The sequence below is a fragment of the Haliotis asinina genome, chromosome 4 (genome assembly GCF_037392515.1).
Source record: "Haliotis asinina isolate JCU_RB_2024 chromosome 4, JCU_Hal_asi_v2, whole genome shotgun sequence".
NCBI classification, from domain to species: domain Eukaryota; kingdom Metazoa; phylum Mollusca; class Gastropoda; order Lepetellida; family Haliotidae; genus Haliotis; species Haliotis asinina.
Window position 1 is genome coordinate 75544376 of NC_090283.1, and position 15965 is coordinate 75560340.

Consider the following 15965-nt stretch of genomic DNA (forward strand, 5'->3'; position numbering starts at 1 on the left):
CCATAAGTGTGTACCAGAGCGGTGTCAATGTAATCACTATGAACACATGTGTGTACCAGAGTGGTGTCAATGTAATCACTAAGAACACAAGTGTGTACCAGAGCGGTGTCAATTTAATCACTAAGAACACAAGTGTGTACCAGAGCGGTGTCAATGTAATCACTATGAACACAAGTGTGTACCAGAGTGGTGTCAATGTAATCACTATGAACACATGTGTGTACCAGAGAGGTGTCAATTTAATCACTAAGAACACAAGTGTGTACCAGAGTGGTGCCAATGTAATCACTATGAACATAAGTGTGTACCAGAGTGGTGTCAATGTAATCACTAAGAACACAAGTGTGTACCAGAGAGGTGTCAATTTAGTCACTATGAACACAAGTGTGTACCAGAGTGGTGTCAATGTAATCACTAAGAACACAAGTGTGTACCAGAGAGGTGTCAATTTAGTCACTATGAACACAAGTGTGTACCAGAGAGGTGTTAATTTAATCACCAGGAGCACCAATGTGTACCAGAGTGGTGTCAATTTAATCACCAGGAGCACCAATGTGTACTAGAGTGGTGTTAATTGAATCCAGATTAAGCTGACTGCTAGTTAGTCATGCCAATACACTGATACTGTGTTCCGATAGGCTCAGGTGTGTAATTAGCTCTCTTGATTTCTTGATGTCTTTTGAATCAGATTGTATTTCTAGATCCAAGTAATATAAAACAATATTCATTAATGTCAAATATTTGACATGCTTACAAAAATGGGTTGGCCACTTTATAAAACTAGTATCATCTCTCACTGATATTCAAACACTCATGACTCTCCACACCACTAAAGCAGGGACAGCCTCTGTGATGTGCAGGGTTTGTCTGTGATGAGAAACATACAACATTTAAGTGACCCTTTATTTAAAATAAGTTGAAGAAACATGTCAGTCTTTTCATATGACTGTAATTAACCTGTAATGCCACAGGTCATGACATTTTGGATAGGTCGAGTTTAAAACCTAGATAGCATCTGTGCAATCACTCAGATGAACTTAAATTCATAAAACCCTACTTCACAAAGGGCAGATGGTGCCCTATCTTGCTAAAAAAACAGAAGCCGACAGCCTCACTCGAGTTCCAGGATCTGATGAGATAGCCATTCACTCCAGCACTTTGGATGAGTCTACCAGTGCTGGATACAGTCATTTATAGTGGAACATTCTGTGTTCACAACAAAGCATGGAAGCAATCCATTTTGTGAGGCACGACTAGCTACTGATGTTTAAGCAAGATGCAACATGGAAGAATGTGCTGTTGTACACAGACAGTTCTCAGATAAGCTGTGGTAGGTCTGAAAGTTTTCACATGCACTTAACACAAAACGAAGAATCTTGCATTCTTTGCCAATTCTGAGAATAAATAAATGAAGCTTCATTGCAAAGCCCATTGTAGTTTGGGACTGGTTATTTATTATAGCATGCTTTGTCGGGGTGCTGTAGTGTTTGGGTAAATAAACCGTGAGAAGGTCACCGGACATATATGTCAGTCTCTAAGTGAATGTCATAAAATTATGAAAAAGAATATGTGAAGGGTCATCCAAAAACATAACAAGCAGTAGATCTGTGCACAAAAAAATCTGATTATCTGAAACCTGTACTAAATGACTGGTCCCTAAAATACCGCCATATTGGAGTTACCTGTTAAAAGTGTACTGTGTCTGAAACTGGCAAATGTTTGGAAACATTTAAAAAAAAAAAATACCTTCTCATATATGTACATGTTGTTATTGGATAAGAATGGAGAGAAGGAAAGAAATTATTCTAAAGATGATGCCGCCGTAATAATGATGTAAATATTATGATGGGTGCAGTATATTTACATTGAGGTGGTGAAAGCGCTGTATCCAACAGCTACGAAAACAGTGATGCAAGCAGGATCTATTTAAGCACAGCTCTGGGAGTGTTATAGAAACTTATGCCATAATGTTCTACAAGATTACTGGGACGTATTGTGCAGTATTGTCTCATAATGTTTACTTAATGGATTTTAAGCTCCAGTGTGAGTTAAGACTGCATTAAACACCACCATGTTACTGACTTGATGACACTCAATGGCTTCTGGATGAGCTTCTTTCATTCTACTTCTTGTGCAAGACCAAAGACCAAAGTGACACAACCTATCATTTCAGAGAATCCCCACATTTAGATACAATGCTTTTCCACAAATATACTTTCTCTCATTCATCATGACCAACTATTGTTAAGATCATTATTAATTTCTTTTGCATTGTAAACTTCTCTAATATTCTGCATTTACAGATCAATTACAAAAATATTGATTTATTGATTTTTTCTTCTGTATATTAAACACTATTCACATGTGTAGGCCTCCAAACTTTCATGTGAATTAGCATCAGTCTTGACTGTCATGACATGATAATTATAAAAATACTTTTATTTCAACTCAATTCCAAACAAGTCAAACCTGTTATAAATTATATCTAAACGTTCCCAGTAAACTGTGAAGGGATGGTAAGGACGCTACCTAAATCAGTGCGTGTCACTCATGTTAACAGAAAGAATTATGAATAGCTATAATAACCTACATAAAATGCCTGCTTATCAGAATGTTCTGACCCACATGGCGTGTATTTTATTAAGCAGATAAGGCAGTGAATATAGATCCTCGACTTACTGCAGAGTATGCCCTACTGTCTCGAGTCCCTTCTCGTCTAGATTTAGATGTTGCAATTAGTGAGATACATAAAACTGACCCATTGTCTCTGTGTAATTAGGATACTTATTAACCGAAATCATTGATCATTATAAAAATTGAGTTAATTTAAATAGGTGTACCAGTTAGCTAAGGCTTTGTCTCATATAATTGATAAACTGGACGAAAGCCATTGTCTAATTAGGTTTTTCAAAGGACATTGCAAAATTAAATCTTAATCATTTAGTTTATGAGACAATTTCAGGACAGCTATCAGTTGTCATAAGACGTAAATATTAATCGATACTGCATATTTGTGTTACTGTAGGGAAAGCCCCCGTCCATATTAAAGTGAAGTGTATGATTTCACTTAGTTTTGTGACAGAAAGTGAAAATAGGTTAACATATTCCAGCTACGCTTATATTGACCTTGTGTGCATCGACAGCTTTGTTTCCCGCACCCTTGGGGGAAAGTATTTACCCCTATGTGAAACGGAATCATGAATAACCCATAGAGGAGAAACACTGCATTGGGGAGGCTATTCACCCTCGATTGCGGCTCGCTAGACAGGCAGCCATTTTTGTCATAAATGTTCACCATCGTTCCGATTTTTCAACATTTAACCGTAAATCTTCAACTAAACATCACGAACGTAGGAGAAAATTAAAATTAACGGCCTCCGCAAACACGTTCAAAACAAAGAGAATTACAAAGCATGCACGGTAATTTGTGATTGCACTTTGATCGCCCGGCTTGTTTGAAGTCACTCTGGGCTAGAAACACTCGCATTCATTTCTTCGTTATTCTTGCGTCTGACTGGGTAAGAAAAGCGCTGAAATTATATCATATGCACACATCATGCTTACCTTAATACACAATATCACACGGAAGTAGTATATTCCAAAATAGTCGTCTTATACCACCGTAAAATCCGACAGTGGTCAGCACTGAAACAGCAATAGCTGCTATACACAGGGTATCGTAATATTGACCTCGCTCTTCCGTTCTCCTCCCCCGTAAATAGCATTCAGCTATCGGGGGTGACTCACTGTTCTATAATTAACCATACTCTCTCGTATTCGTCGTCCGTCTTTTCTGTACGTGTAAACTGCCAAGTTAATTATTTTGATATCGATAAAATCAGCGACTGAACTTGAAAAGATAAAGTTTTATGGGTAAAGCTAGATGCTAGAACAGCCGCTATTGACAGCTTTGCTGACTGAGAATCGCCACTACACTGATAGCGAGAACTGTCGCACATGAAGCTGTGGATGTCAACTAACCTAGAGTTTTCGAAAACTCGAAATAATATTTATATGAAAATTATAACGCTTACCCTGAAATAACATAGACTATTTGACACAAGCATAAATGTCCACTTTACAATGAACATATCTTGATTTGGTGTGTAGTATATGAATGTTTAAAGGTGCGGCTTAGTGAATGAAAATAGTTTTACGCCGCTTATAACAACATTCCACCAATATGACGTCGTTTAGTTATTTTAAAGGTGACATGGTTTGAAGTGAGAGAGTGTTGTTCTATGTCGCTCTTATCTATATTCCAGCAAATTCACAGGAGGCGGAAGACCAGATTTGGGTTTCACATATTATAACATGGGGAAATGAACCCGTGTTATAGGTGTGACGAGTAAACGCCGTAACCATTACGCTAACCTTCTGTCCACGGTGGGATGGCTCGTAAAATGTTCATTCCATCAGTCATTGGATTGTCTGGTCCAGGCGCGATTATTTACAAGCCACCCGTATACAGCTTGAATGTTAATGAATATGAGCTTAAACGACACTTGCCCACTTCCTTCTCGTTTATTTTCGCTTAAATACAAGAGAGTTGCTTGGGCCGTTTCCACAATGACTTACCTACTTGCTATGTGCGGACAAGATACCTATTTGTACATTTGTACTGAATTCACGCCAACTTCCAAACAATTCTCGACTCATGAACAGCGTCAGTTTTGTTTTCAAATATTCGCCAGGTTTAATATTCCGAACACACGTGCATTAACGTATGAATTCAAGGCTTGTTCTTTTTCCTCGCAAATGCGTATCTGATCTATTGTATTCTCACATTCTCACATTCTCACGGTGCTTACTGCGCATCTAAACCGTGTGTGGATTAAAACTTCTCAGTATTCATTAATAGTGTTTGGCCATATACTGATTGCACAATTTAGTTCTGTTACCATCCCGGTTTCTGGATTAATCTTCGCGTTTCATTTTGGACAAACCTCATAACATAGTAACTATACACCATACCTATTTAAAAAGCAAATAAATAATAAATAATAATAAATAATAAAATGATAAAGTAGAAAATGATAAAGTAAAAAAAAACCCAAAACACTATCGGCATTTAGGCTGAAGTTGAGTAGCGGCATTTATGTTCATGTTGTATGTCGTCGATTTGGTCTAATTATATTTTTACCATTGTGTGTCAGCTTCACGTGGGAGAGTATCCCGGAGCAACCCTTTCATGATGGCACTGACAAACCTACTAACAGAATCAAGAGATTCTGTGATTTGAACACACGATCATGCAGTTTTGACACAGATGAAGCACCATATAGTCTGCAAGACTGTGTGTCCTGGACGTCTTGAAATGGTGTAATATTAATATACTATAGAAATCTGAAATTCATGAACTTGGTAATTACAGCCAGAAACATGCGTGCTAGCAGTCTTGAATACAGTTTTCCCAAAGAGAAACTGAAATATGGTTGTGGAAGCGTTCTTCAATATACTGAGGGCCATTAATACTGCATCGGCTAAATCTGGAAGGCATACATCAAACATACCTGAAACCCCATGAGGATAAGCAATTAAAGAAGGCCGACCTTGGATAAAGAAACCATACTCAGTGTTTAAGAATATTCCCCCCCCCCCTCTCTCTCTCCCTGTCTCTCTTCTCGCTCTCCTCTCCCATTCCCTCTGCCTGTTTGTCTGTCTGTCTGCAGATGAATTGCACGAGGATCATGCACCAAAGTGCCGAACAGCATGAGCAGATCTAGATATTGTGCATGTGCACAGCTGCGTTTTGGTGTAAAGGTTCGTTAAGAATTCGCCAATGTTCACCGAGTTTCACCATTTATTGAACTTATGGTAACGATCTTTTCAACGTTACGAATTTGTTTTAAATACATCAGGTCATGTGTAAACAGATCTTTTAAACAGTATGGACTATTTGTGTAATGGAGCTTAGAACAACTGACTGAAGTAAGTGGCTATATTTACACTACACTAGTCTAAACTTTTGTTGGGTAGTATAAGAATCCGCAAATCGAAAACAGTTCGGGCTACCAACGTTATCTGTTATCGACATGTATCTGGTATGACCGTTTTGGAAAACCAGGTTTCGGGTAGAGGAGTGAAAGTATTCAGTAATATCGGTGCGTGTCCCTATTTGGAGTGAGGAAAACCCGGGGTATAGAAGTAGAAGATTTACCAATTTTGTGAACCACATTAAGAGTGGTTATTGGAAATCAACGCTGCTGATAGCCAGACTGTGGAATTCAGACTCACCAAAGGAATTGCAAGGATAACGTTACGGCGCCTGTTATGTCTGGGCCACCCGTTTCTCCATCCGCCCTTTCGGGTGACGTACATAATGTACACAGTGACGCAGTGGTAACTGTTTCATTGGCTAATATTTGCACAGTTTTCTCCCGTTTTCTCAAGTGAGGGCGTGAATGTTTTCGTGGTCAGCTTGACACCTACAACTCGATGGTCAGATCTTTGACACTTGACCAGGAAGGCCCCAGCTTTGTGTCACAACTAGCGTGGTCGTCTTGCATTGTGGACACAATCGTATTTTACCCGGATTCTTAATGAGAACGCGGGTGCTCGCACGCACTCACGTACGCACTGTAGATCAATGCTTGATCTCTGAAACTTTATAATTTTGAGAGTAACAAACTAACACATATAAATTGAAAAGGAGCCCCAGGGAGACCAGAGATTCAGAACCTGAGGAAATCTTCAGTCTTCATTTGCGGCTTTAGCGTTGCAGAGAAGACTTGGCAGTAGGTGAAAGCGAAATAAGGTGGTTCAGGGACGCATGCACTCTCTTTTCCGGCAGTTCATACAAAACTAAATTAACACTGATAATACCTGTCCCGGACACGTTTAAGTACAGATGAACCGAACATTGCTGGTTAAAGATTAAAACAGGACACGGGAGACATTTTATAAGCTGTAGCATCCAGGAAGATGACTCCAGCTTGGACTAATGAATACAAAAAGTTTTACACCAACACCTTTTCACACTGAACCACGAAATTCAGTCACACCCTGCAACATTCGGAAATAGATGGGTTAATCCTATTTTGACATCTGTTGACCTACTTGCTTTTATAAAAAATACTCTTTCCCAACTTTGTCATCCATAAACCCTTTCTGATAATCCACATTTGCAGATTGTGAATCGTACCAGTATGCTCTGTTATCAGAACACCTGAAAACTTTATGCAGTAACCATATAACCCCGTCGTGTTACCTAAAGACGATAACGTTCCCGGCCAACACGCGACAACCTCAGCTGTAGCCTACAGAATAGTTTTTCCCGCGTTCTGTCTGCAGTAAATGATTCACGACCGAATCAAACGATGCATTACCTTAATAAACCTAGACGCGGACTTAAGCTCTTCAACAGCTGAGATCTGAGCACCGGTATCTCTGAAGTTGTTGAAGGAGGTTACATCTTGTACGCAGTCTTTAACCTATACTGTACGTCTCCAAAGAACTATTTTCAAACGTTCTGAGTTGTTCCCCTTTGCAGTGACACTTGGGCGTTCAAACGCACTGACAATCTCTTATCGGTGTTAGTGTACAGTGAAAACTCGTTAATCAGAACTATGACGTTCCAGAAGAGCGAATCATCCTTATATAGGGATATGTTGTTGCTACGTTAACATGTATAAGCTTCCAGTAATATACGTGTATACCAGTTTCGCACGCGAGTTAGTGAGTTTAGTTTTACGCCACACCCAGCAATATTCCAGATATATGGCGGCGGTCCTTACATAATCGAGTCTGGACCAGACAATCCGGTGATCAACGTCATGAGCATCGATCTACGCAACTGGGAACCGATGACATGTCTCAACCAAGCCTGCGGGTCTGACCACCCGATCCCGTTAATCGCCTCTTACGACAAACAGTCGCCTTTTATGGCAAGCATGGGTTGCTGAAGGCCTATTCTACCCCGGATCTTCACGGGTGTAGCACGCGAGGAATCACCCAAATAATTTCGGCGTGTTGGGCGAACATTTCCGTCTTAGGTTACGGACGTCCTCGATATTTTTTGTCACTGTGGTATCATGGAGGATGGCACAGAGCGTCGGTTGTCTCTCAAACCCTCTCTTCTCTGAGCGTCCTCGACCCGCGAAGATCCGGGTTAGAAATCATCTTCACCAAACCATGCTTGTCGTAAGAATTGACTAATGGGATCGGTTGGTCAGTCTCGCTGACTTGGTTGACACATGTCATCGTGTTCTAGTTGTGTACATCGATGTTCATGCTATTGATCACTGGACTTCCTGGTCCAGATTCGACTTGCTGAGTGTAATGTCAACAGCAAACAAATAATTCTGCATGTTCTCACAAGCAACTGGGCTGTTTCTCAGAAAACAATGTGCAACAATATTCATTAATGTTCTTTCATTTTTAACCCAAGGTTAAAGCAGAAATGATGATGGCACCAGCGTTCGAAATTAACGCCGGCCCGGAGGTCCAGCGCCGGTTGTTTTTGTATCGGTCCGGTAGTTCCAAATATTAGCAGGCCCTTGTGCCTTGTGCCCTGTGCCTTGTGCCTTATCTGTCTTTTTTTCAACTGGGATATTTCCTATTTTTGCTTTGTCGGTATATTTCGGGACGATCAGTGATTCACCATGTTGCAATTACTTACTAGACTTACTATTTCAATTCTGGGCATTTCAGCGGAATTTCAGCGGAATTTCAAAGGAATTTCAACTCTAATGTTTAACAGATAAGACTTTCTCTCTGGGCCATATGGTTCTTTAATTGATGTTGTAGAAATGGTGTGAATCTGTGTACAGTGTAGTATATGTTGTAATTGGTTTGACTTTAACAAGATGGGCCTGCATACTTTATTCTTATCAGGACCTGTAGATTTTATAGTCTGTAGGTTGCCGCAGGCCCCGAGGATCAACTAGGAAAGTAAAGAATTGCAAACTTTGCCTGGCACTACACACAGTTTTGTTCTTTTCTAAGTCGACGTATGTCAGAGTCAAACTCAGCTACCAGGAGCTCACTGGGTTGGAGCACGCCAGCCTGTGTAAGAAGATTCGCCATACAAGGGTCTTCTGTAATATGTACCCACGCACACTTTCTTGGGAATTGGCCATGCCTGACTCAAGTACTTGAATCAAAGGAGAACTGTGACTTCTTTGCATCTAAACTTTCATAGTATGGCGCATCCAAATATTATCACGTTTTTCTGTGTTTAGGTAAATTATTTCTGTTTGTCGATATCATGAAAAAGGTTCAAGGTAATCCTTTCATATAAGTCCCAAGAGAATCGTCAGTTGGCAAATCAGAAATAATAAAGAAGTTTCCAAAGGAAATGAAGCCTACATTCCAGCAGGTTGCTGCTATGAAATGCCATGTGTGTTTCACACCTCTGAATGTACAGACAGGTGGACGTGGACGTGGACGTTGTGAGAGGATGCTATACAACGATAACTAGAGCCGAACTCTTTAGTCTTGCATTTGTGATGGGATGATCTACTGACCCAACACAAATGTCCCATAAAGCACTGTACCATCTGTTACGAAGCAATACAGAAGAGTGAGTGAGTGAGTGAGTTTAGTGCGTCAACCAAGTCAGCGACCCTGACCACCCGATCCCGTTAGTCGCCTCTTACGACAAGCTGAGTCGCCATTTATGGCAAGCATGGGTTGCTGAAGGCCTATTCTACCCAGGGACCTTCACGGGTCCAATACAGAAGAATTATGGCCATGTGGTCTAAGGCACCACCATTTTCTTAGCATATGCCTGCGTCCGCTAGACTCAGCAGGATCACGTGCCCACGGATTGGAAACCTAGATTCTTCTTGAATTGATTGCACCATGCCCTTGATTTTGGGTTTCATGAAAACCCTGTTGCACTCTGTGATGTTACTACCATCAGAGACCATGTAATACTTATATGGTCTCCGCTACGATGCTGTTAAAGGTGGCGTCAACATACACACTGCCATCAACAGTTTACAGGCGTGACATAGCACGTATGCTGTTTCAAGGGGGGCGATGGGATAGCTCAGTGGTTAAGGCCTTTGCTCGTCACGCCAAAGACCCGGGTTCGATTCCCCACATGAGCACAATGTGTGAAGCCTGTTTCTGGTGTCCCCCGTTGCGTTATTGCTGGATATTACCCAAACTCTCTGACTCACTGTTTACAGAGACTGGGAACCAACTCTTATTCGTTTACTTCGAATGGTCTTTGATTGTCATGCTGAGAATCTTTCCCGTATTCGACCAGTGCGGAAACGTTAACTTCACGAGAAACCACGTTTTGAAGCACATCGCCCATGTCCCTACACTCCGACATACTGAATCGCGCCGTACAGTGGTGTCCGATGCTCGACTGATGTGAATAGGAAATCTCCAAAGGCAGGCCATGTAGTGATGTTGACGTGTACCTCGCGACGAGTTCGGGTCGAGCCCGATCCAGTTTACCCACTGACGTCTGACCTTCAGCTGGCGTACACTCCCTAACAGTGAGTAAAGCTCACGGGAGACACACTTGCAAATGTTACAAGCCATATATTCGCCACCTTCGCCAGGACAACTCATTGAGGAATTGTTTATAGAAGTTATGAATATAATGAATATTGCACCGTAAAATTCATTCCCTGTCCCTATTGGGAGACTTTTTCATTTATATGTACAGCTGTCATTAGCGGCTGTCCAGATGGATGAAGGGTTACTCCCCGAATATTTTGATACAAACGAATAATTCCTGTTAGCTTTATTTGAGGCTTTAGCATTGCAGAAAGTGCTGGAAGGAAGGCAACGTATTCTCCCAAGGGACTGTGAGGCATCCAGACTATATCCAGGTCTATTATTGTAGCTCCATGGCCTCGCTAGCTCAAGGGTTGTGTGGATAATGTGTATGTTATTTTATGCCGCACTACAGCATTTTTCCATGTACATGATGAGTAATTGAGTCATGCTTGAATCATAATGTTGGCTTCATACTAAAGTTGCATGGGCTTTGCTCATATCGTTAACCACCCTTTTGTGTGATTCATAGTCGGTTGTTTACGGTCACCTTGACTTATATATTGCCGACAATGGAGACAATGGAGACTACGAACAAACGTGACATTCGTGTCAGTGACTGCACTATACATGCTGTGGTCTTTGTTCAATGGCCTGGACTATACGATGTAAATCTCTGCATGGCGTGCTAGTCTGCATGTTTATCTACAAAATACTTACAGTTGAGTTCACATCTGATTTGGGAAACAGCAGTCACTTTTTTTTGTCTTTGAGTGTTGGTTTTTCAATTCAAGGTTATAACTGGGTTATTCATTTTCATATGAACAGCAAATGACTGGGTGTAATCTATTGTTTTTACTTCTGACTTTTCTGAACATCGAATATTAACGGCTCAGTCAAATACCCGACCCGTGCGCCTCACTCCAGTGCTACAGTGTTAACACCACACAATAGTAACAAATTCCAGTATCTCACTGGAGTACTTTTATCTCAACGCTCCACCCTAATACCCGAACTAGTTCCTCGCAATAACATCCAGCCAAAGCTACTTGCTCTAATGGCCAGCACTCCTAACCAACAGTCCTATCCCGACACACACCCTAATATACCATTCCACTAACCCACCTCCACATTCCAGCAAACCACTAAGCATATGGTTTACCCCATCAACATCCCAGTATACCACCCTGTGTACCACTCCAATAACCCTCAACATCCCAGTATACCACCCTGTGTACCACTCCAATAACCCTCAACATCCCAGTATACCACCCTGTGTACCACTCCCATAACCCTCAACATCCCAGTATACCACCCTGTGTACCACGCCAATAACCCTCAACATCCCAGTATACCACCCTGTGTACCACTCCACTAACCCTCAACAACCCACCATATCGTACCATTAATCCACCTCAACATCACAGAACATAGTTCCATTAACCCACTTAGATATCCTAGAATATACGTTCCATTAACCCACCTCAACATCCGGGTATATAAGATCCATTAATCCACCTCAACACCCCAGCATATGCCGTTCCATTAACCCACCGCAATATCCCATATATACCGTTTCATTAACCTATCCGAATATCCCAGTATATACCGTCCATTAACCCACCTCAACATCTCGGTATATAAGTTCCATTCACCCACTCCAACATTCCAGAATATAGTTCCATTAACCCACCTCAACACAGCAGAATATATTTCCACTAACCCACCTCAATACCCCACTATATATTTTCCATTAACCCACCTCAATATCCCACTATATATTTTCCATTAACCCATCCCAATATCCCAGTATATACCGTTCCATTAACCCACCGCAACATCTCAATATGTACCATTTTATTAAACTATCCGAACATCCCAGTACATACCGTCCATTAACCCACCTCAACACCCCCAGAATATGGTTCCAGTAACCCACCTCAATATCCCAGTATATATTTTCCATTAACCCATTAACTAATCTCAATATCCCAGTATATACCGCTCCTTTATTCCACCTGAAGATTCTAAAGTATTTCTCCTCAACGTTTCACCTCGATTAACCACCAGTTTAGCTTAAGTATACCATCCCAGCAGCCCAGTATTCCCATTTTGGCACCTCATCCCCATATCCCACATTCCACCCCCGTATCCCACCTCAAATACCACTACCTCAGTGCTCAACCCTCGGACCAACACCCCCAAATCTTACCGAAGCCCGAACATCCAAGCTACTGTTATGTATTCAGAATATACAATGTCACGTTCAGGCGTTTGCGCGACTTAAAGGAAGAATGTGGTATGTTCCCCTGAAGTACACGTCTTGACTGCTGCTGAGGACGAGGTGACCATACGCTTCCGTCGCGCACCCTTTAACCTCGGACGCATCTCTTTAAATGTCATCATGGTCTTGCCGTTCTAAGAGGTGTCATCCTTCAGAATATTCACCTTTGTAATCCTTTAAATACACAAGCGTCTTCGCAGTAAATGGTCAGTTAGCATTGGGAGATCCCAACACACTTAATTTCTGAATGAAGTGTGGTTTTGCGCAAGCTGTAACGATAATACCGCCGTACCAGAGATACAGAAAATATGACTCGACACAACGTAGTATAGAAGCTGAGAAGAACAACCCAGTCTGATGTGTGAATGAGTGGCGTTTATCGCCGCACTAAACAAGGTCGCTGCAGCGTTATTTTGAAGGAAAGAGTGAGTATGGTTTTACGCCACTTTTAGCAAAATACCATCTATATAACTCCGGGGACACCAGAATTGGGCTTCACACAGTGGAACCATGTAGGGAATCGAACCCGGGACATCGGCATAACGAGCGAGCGCTTTATCCACTAGGCTACCCCACCACCCCATATAGGAATTGGGTGTGAAACCAACAAGCGCAAAACAGTGTGATGTATTTAACTTAAGTAACTTAACTAGTTATGTGTCAATACATACTTGGCAGTATAAATTCAAAAATAGTAAAACACAAAGCCAGCTCCTGTTAACATGATGGTGAGTATTCCTCGAACAGCGTTTTGAAACGCATTTGGCAAATGCGTCCTACCTAAAGAATACCAGACCCTCTTTTAAGAATGAAATAGTAAGTAATCAGATAAATGTGTGTGAGCCTAACCTCGCAAAACTGTCAGATATAAATAGGCTGAACCACACAATCCAGTGATCAGCAGGATGAGCATCGATCTACATATTGGGTTATATTGACATCTGGTCAACCAAGTCGCCTCTTGCGACAAACTTGGACTACGACCTTTTCTAGTCCTTTGAACGACTTCAATAACATGTCAGATATCTCAAACCGTTTAGACCTGAACAGCATCAAACAAATTCTCAATTATGGGAAAACAAAACTCCCGTTTTTTCTGGAACAAAGGCGCTTCAAGAACACATACAATGAACAAAGCGATGATTAATGTGTGATAGGATCGGTACATCGATAAGTGTTTTGTTTCGCCCAAACAATCGTGAGTCACCAACCTTGAACCGCCACCAGGAAACATATCTGCCCAGCACCTGGAATTTATTGCTTTGATAATTGTTTGTGTTAACTGTTTTGTGTCCAGTTGTCCAAGCCGGGTTCGAGGCCCGTTTCTGGTGTAGTCCGCCTTTTTGAAATAGTACTTACTCTCTCCATTGCCTTTAGTGTAAATCCCCGCGTCCGTTTGACCACTGTTTATCACCTGTCAGCACGAAGTAACTGTTAAGTGTTGGCTTCTATTCAGCGTTAATTATCTGTTATGTGCTGGCTCTCAGTTGTTCTTTGGAAGTCACCCATCAACGCCAGTAAACTGTTTATTTCCCTCGTTTAGCCTCCATCTTCGTTGTCTTACTACGTTTTTTGTTCTTACATGTAAATGTATGTGCTCACTGACTCATAGCATTCATTCAAGAATAAGGATATACATGTAGATGTTTGTGCTCTCTGACTCTTAGCATTCATTCAGGAATAAGGATATACATGTAGATGTTTGTGCTCTCTGCCTCATAGCATTCATTCAGGAATACGGATATACATGTAGATGTTTGTGCTCTCTGCCTCATAGCATTCATTCAGGAATACGGATATACATGTAGATGTTTGTGCTCTCTGCCTCATAGCATTCATTTAGGAATACGGATATACATGTAGATGTTTGTGCTGTCTGCCTCATAACATTCATTCAGGAATAAGGATATACATGTTGATGTTTGTGCTGTCTGCCTCATAGCATTCATGCAGGAATAAGGATATACATGTAGATGTTTGTGCTGTCTGCCTCATAGCATTCATTCAGGAATACGGATATACATGTAGATGTTTGTGCTGTCTGCCTCATAGCATTCATTCAGGAATACGGATATACATGTAGGTGTTTGTGCTGTCTGCCTCATAGCATTCATTTGGAAATAAGGATATACATGTAGATGTTTGTGCTGTCTGCCTCATAGCATTCATTCAGGAATAAGGATATACATGTAGATGTATGAGCTCTGTGCCTCATAGCATTCATGCAGGAATACGGATATACATGTAGATGTTTGTGCTCTCTGCCTCATAGCATTCATTCAGGAATACGGATATACATGTAGATGTTTGTGCTGTCTGCCTCATAGCATTCATTCAGGAATACGGATATACATGTAGATGTTTGTGCTCTCTGACTCTTAGCATTCATTCAGGAATAAGGATATACATGTAGATGTTTGTTGCTCTCTGCCTCATAGCATTCATTCAGGAATACGTATATATATACATGTAGATGTTTGTGCTGTCTGCCTCATAGCATTCATTCAGGAATACGGATATACATGTAGATGTTTGTGCTGTCTGCCTCATAGCATTCATTCAGGAATAAGGATATACATGTAGATGTTTGTGCTCTCTACCTCATAGCATTCATTTGGGAATAAGGACATACATGAAGTCCGACACGACGTGGCTCTTAATAAAGAAACTCACATCCATAAAACTCTTTTCTCTTTACAATGAGTGCTCATGCGATTAATTTCTTTATTTTAATGATTTATTCATTGATCGTAAGCACTCGCAAGGTTGTGGATAACAGTATACATGTATTCAATACAATAAATCATTACAGTTTGACGGAACCTTGTTAACAAGCTATTTATATTTGCAACGGGACTTGTGTCTTGTTTATCGCCGCAGTATGTAATATTTGAGCTATATGACAGAGGCCCACCTTGGACCAGACAACCCAGTGACTGATATTTCCCATGTTGTCCCATTTCTCCCATTCTGACCACCAAATCATCCAAGAATGATATTCTGACGCGGAACAAGACCATGCCACAGAACCGTCAAGGACGAAGATTCTGGATCCGCTTCCGCCTCCGCCATGTGTTCGAATCTCAGGTTCATGCTGATAATTTTGAATGTCACCCCTCTAATTCTACTCACTGTAATATTCCAAGAATATCCACATTCTATTCAGCATTTCAATCAAATGCATGTAAGTAATCCAAGGTAAAAGAGGACATTCCTCCGAATT

General features: G+C 41.1%; 1 protein-coding gene across 3 annotated transcripts in view; it reads right to left on the minus strand.

Annotated features, from left to right (window-relative positions):
• Positions 1 to 3719, minus strand: part of LOC137281884 (FERM, ARHGEF and pleckstrin domain-containing protein 2-like) — a 130553-nt gene extending 126834 nt beyond the window's left edge. For all 3 annotated transcript variants that reach the window (XM_067813574.1, XM_067813573.1, XM_067813571.1), the window contains exon 1: positions 3565 to 3719. The gene's annotated coding sequence lies outside the window, so the exon portion shown is untranslated. The remainder of the gene's footprint in view (positions 1 to 3564) is intronic.
• Between the last annotated feature and the right edge of the window lie 12246 nt (positions 3720 to 15965).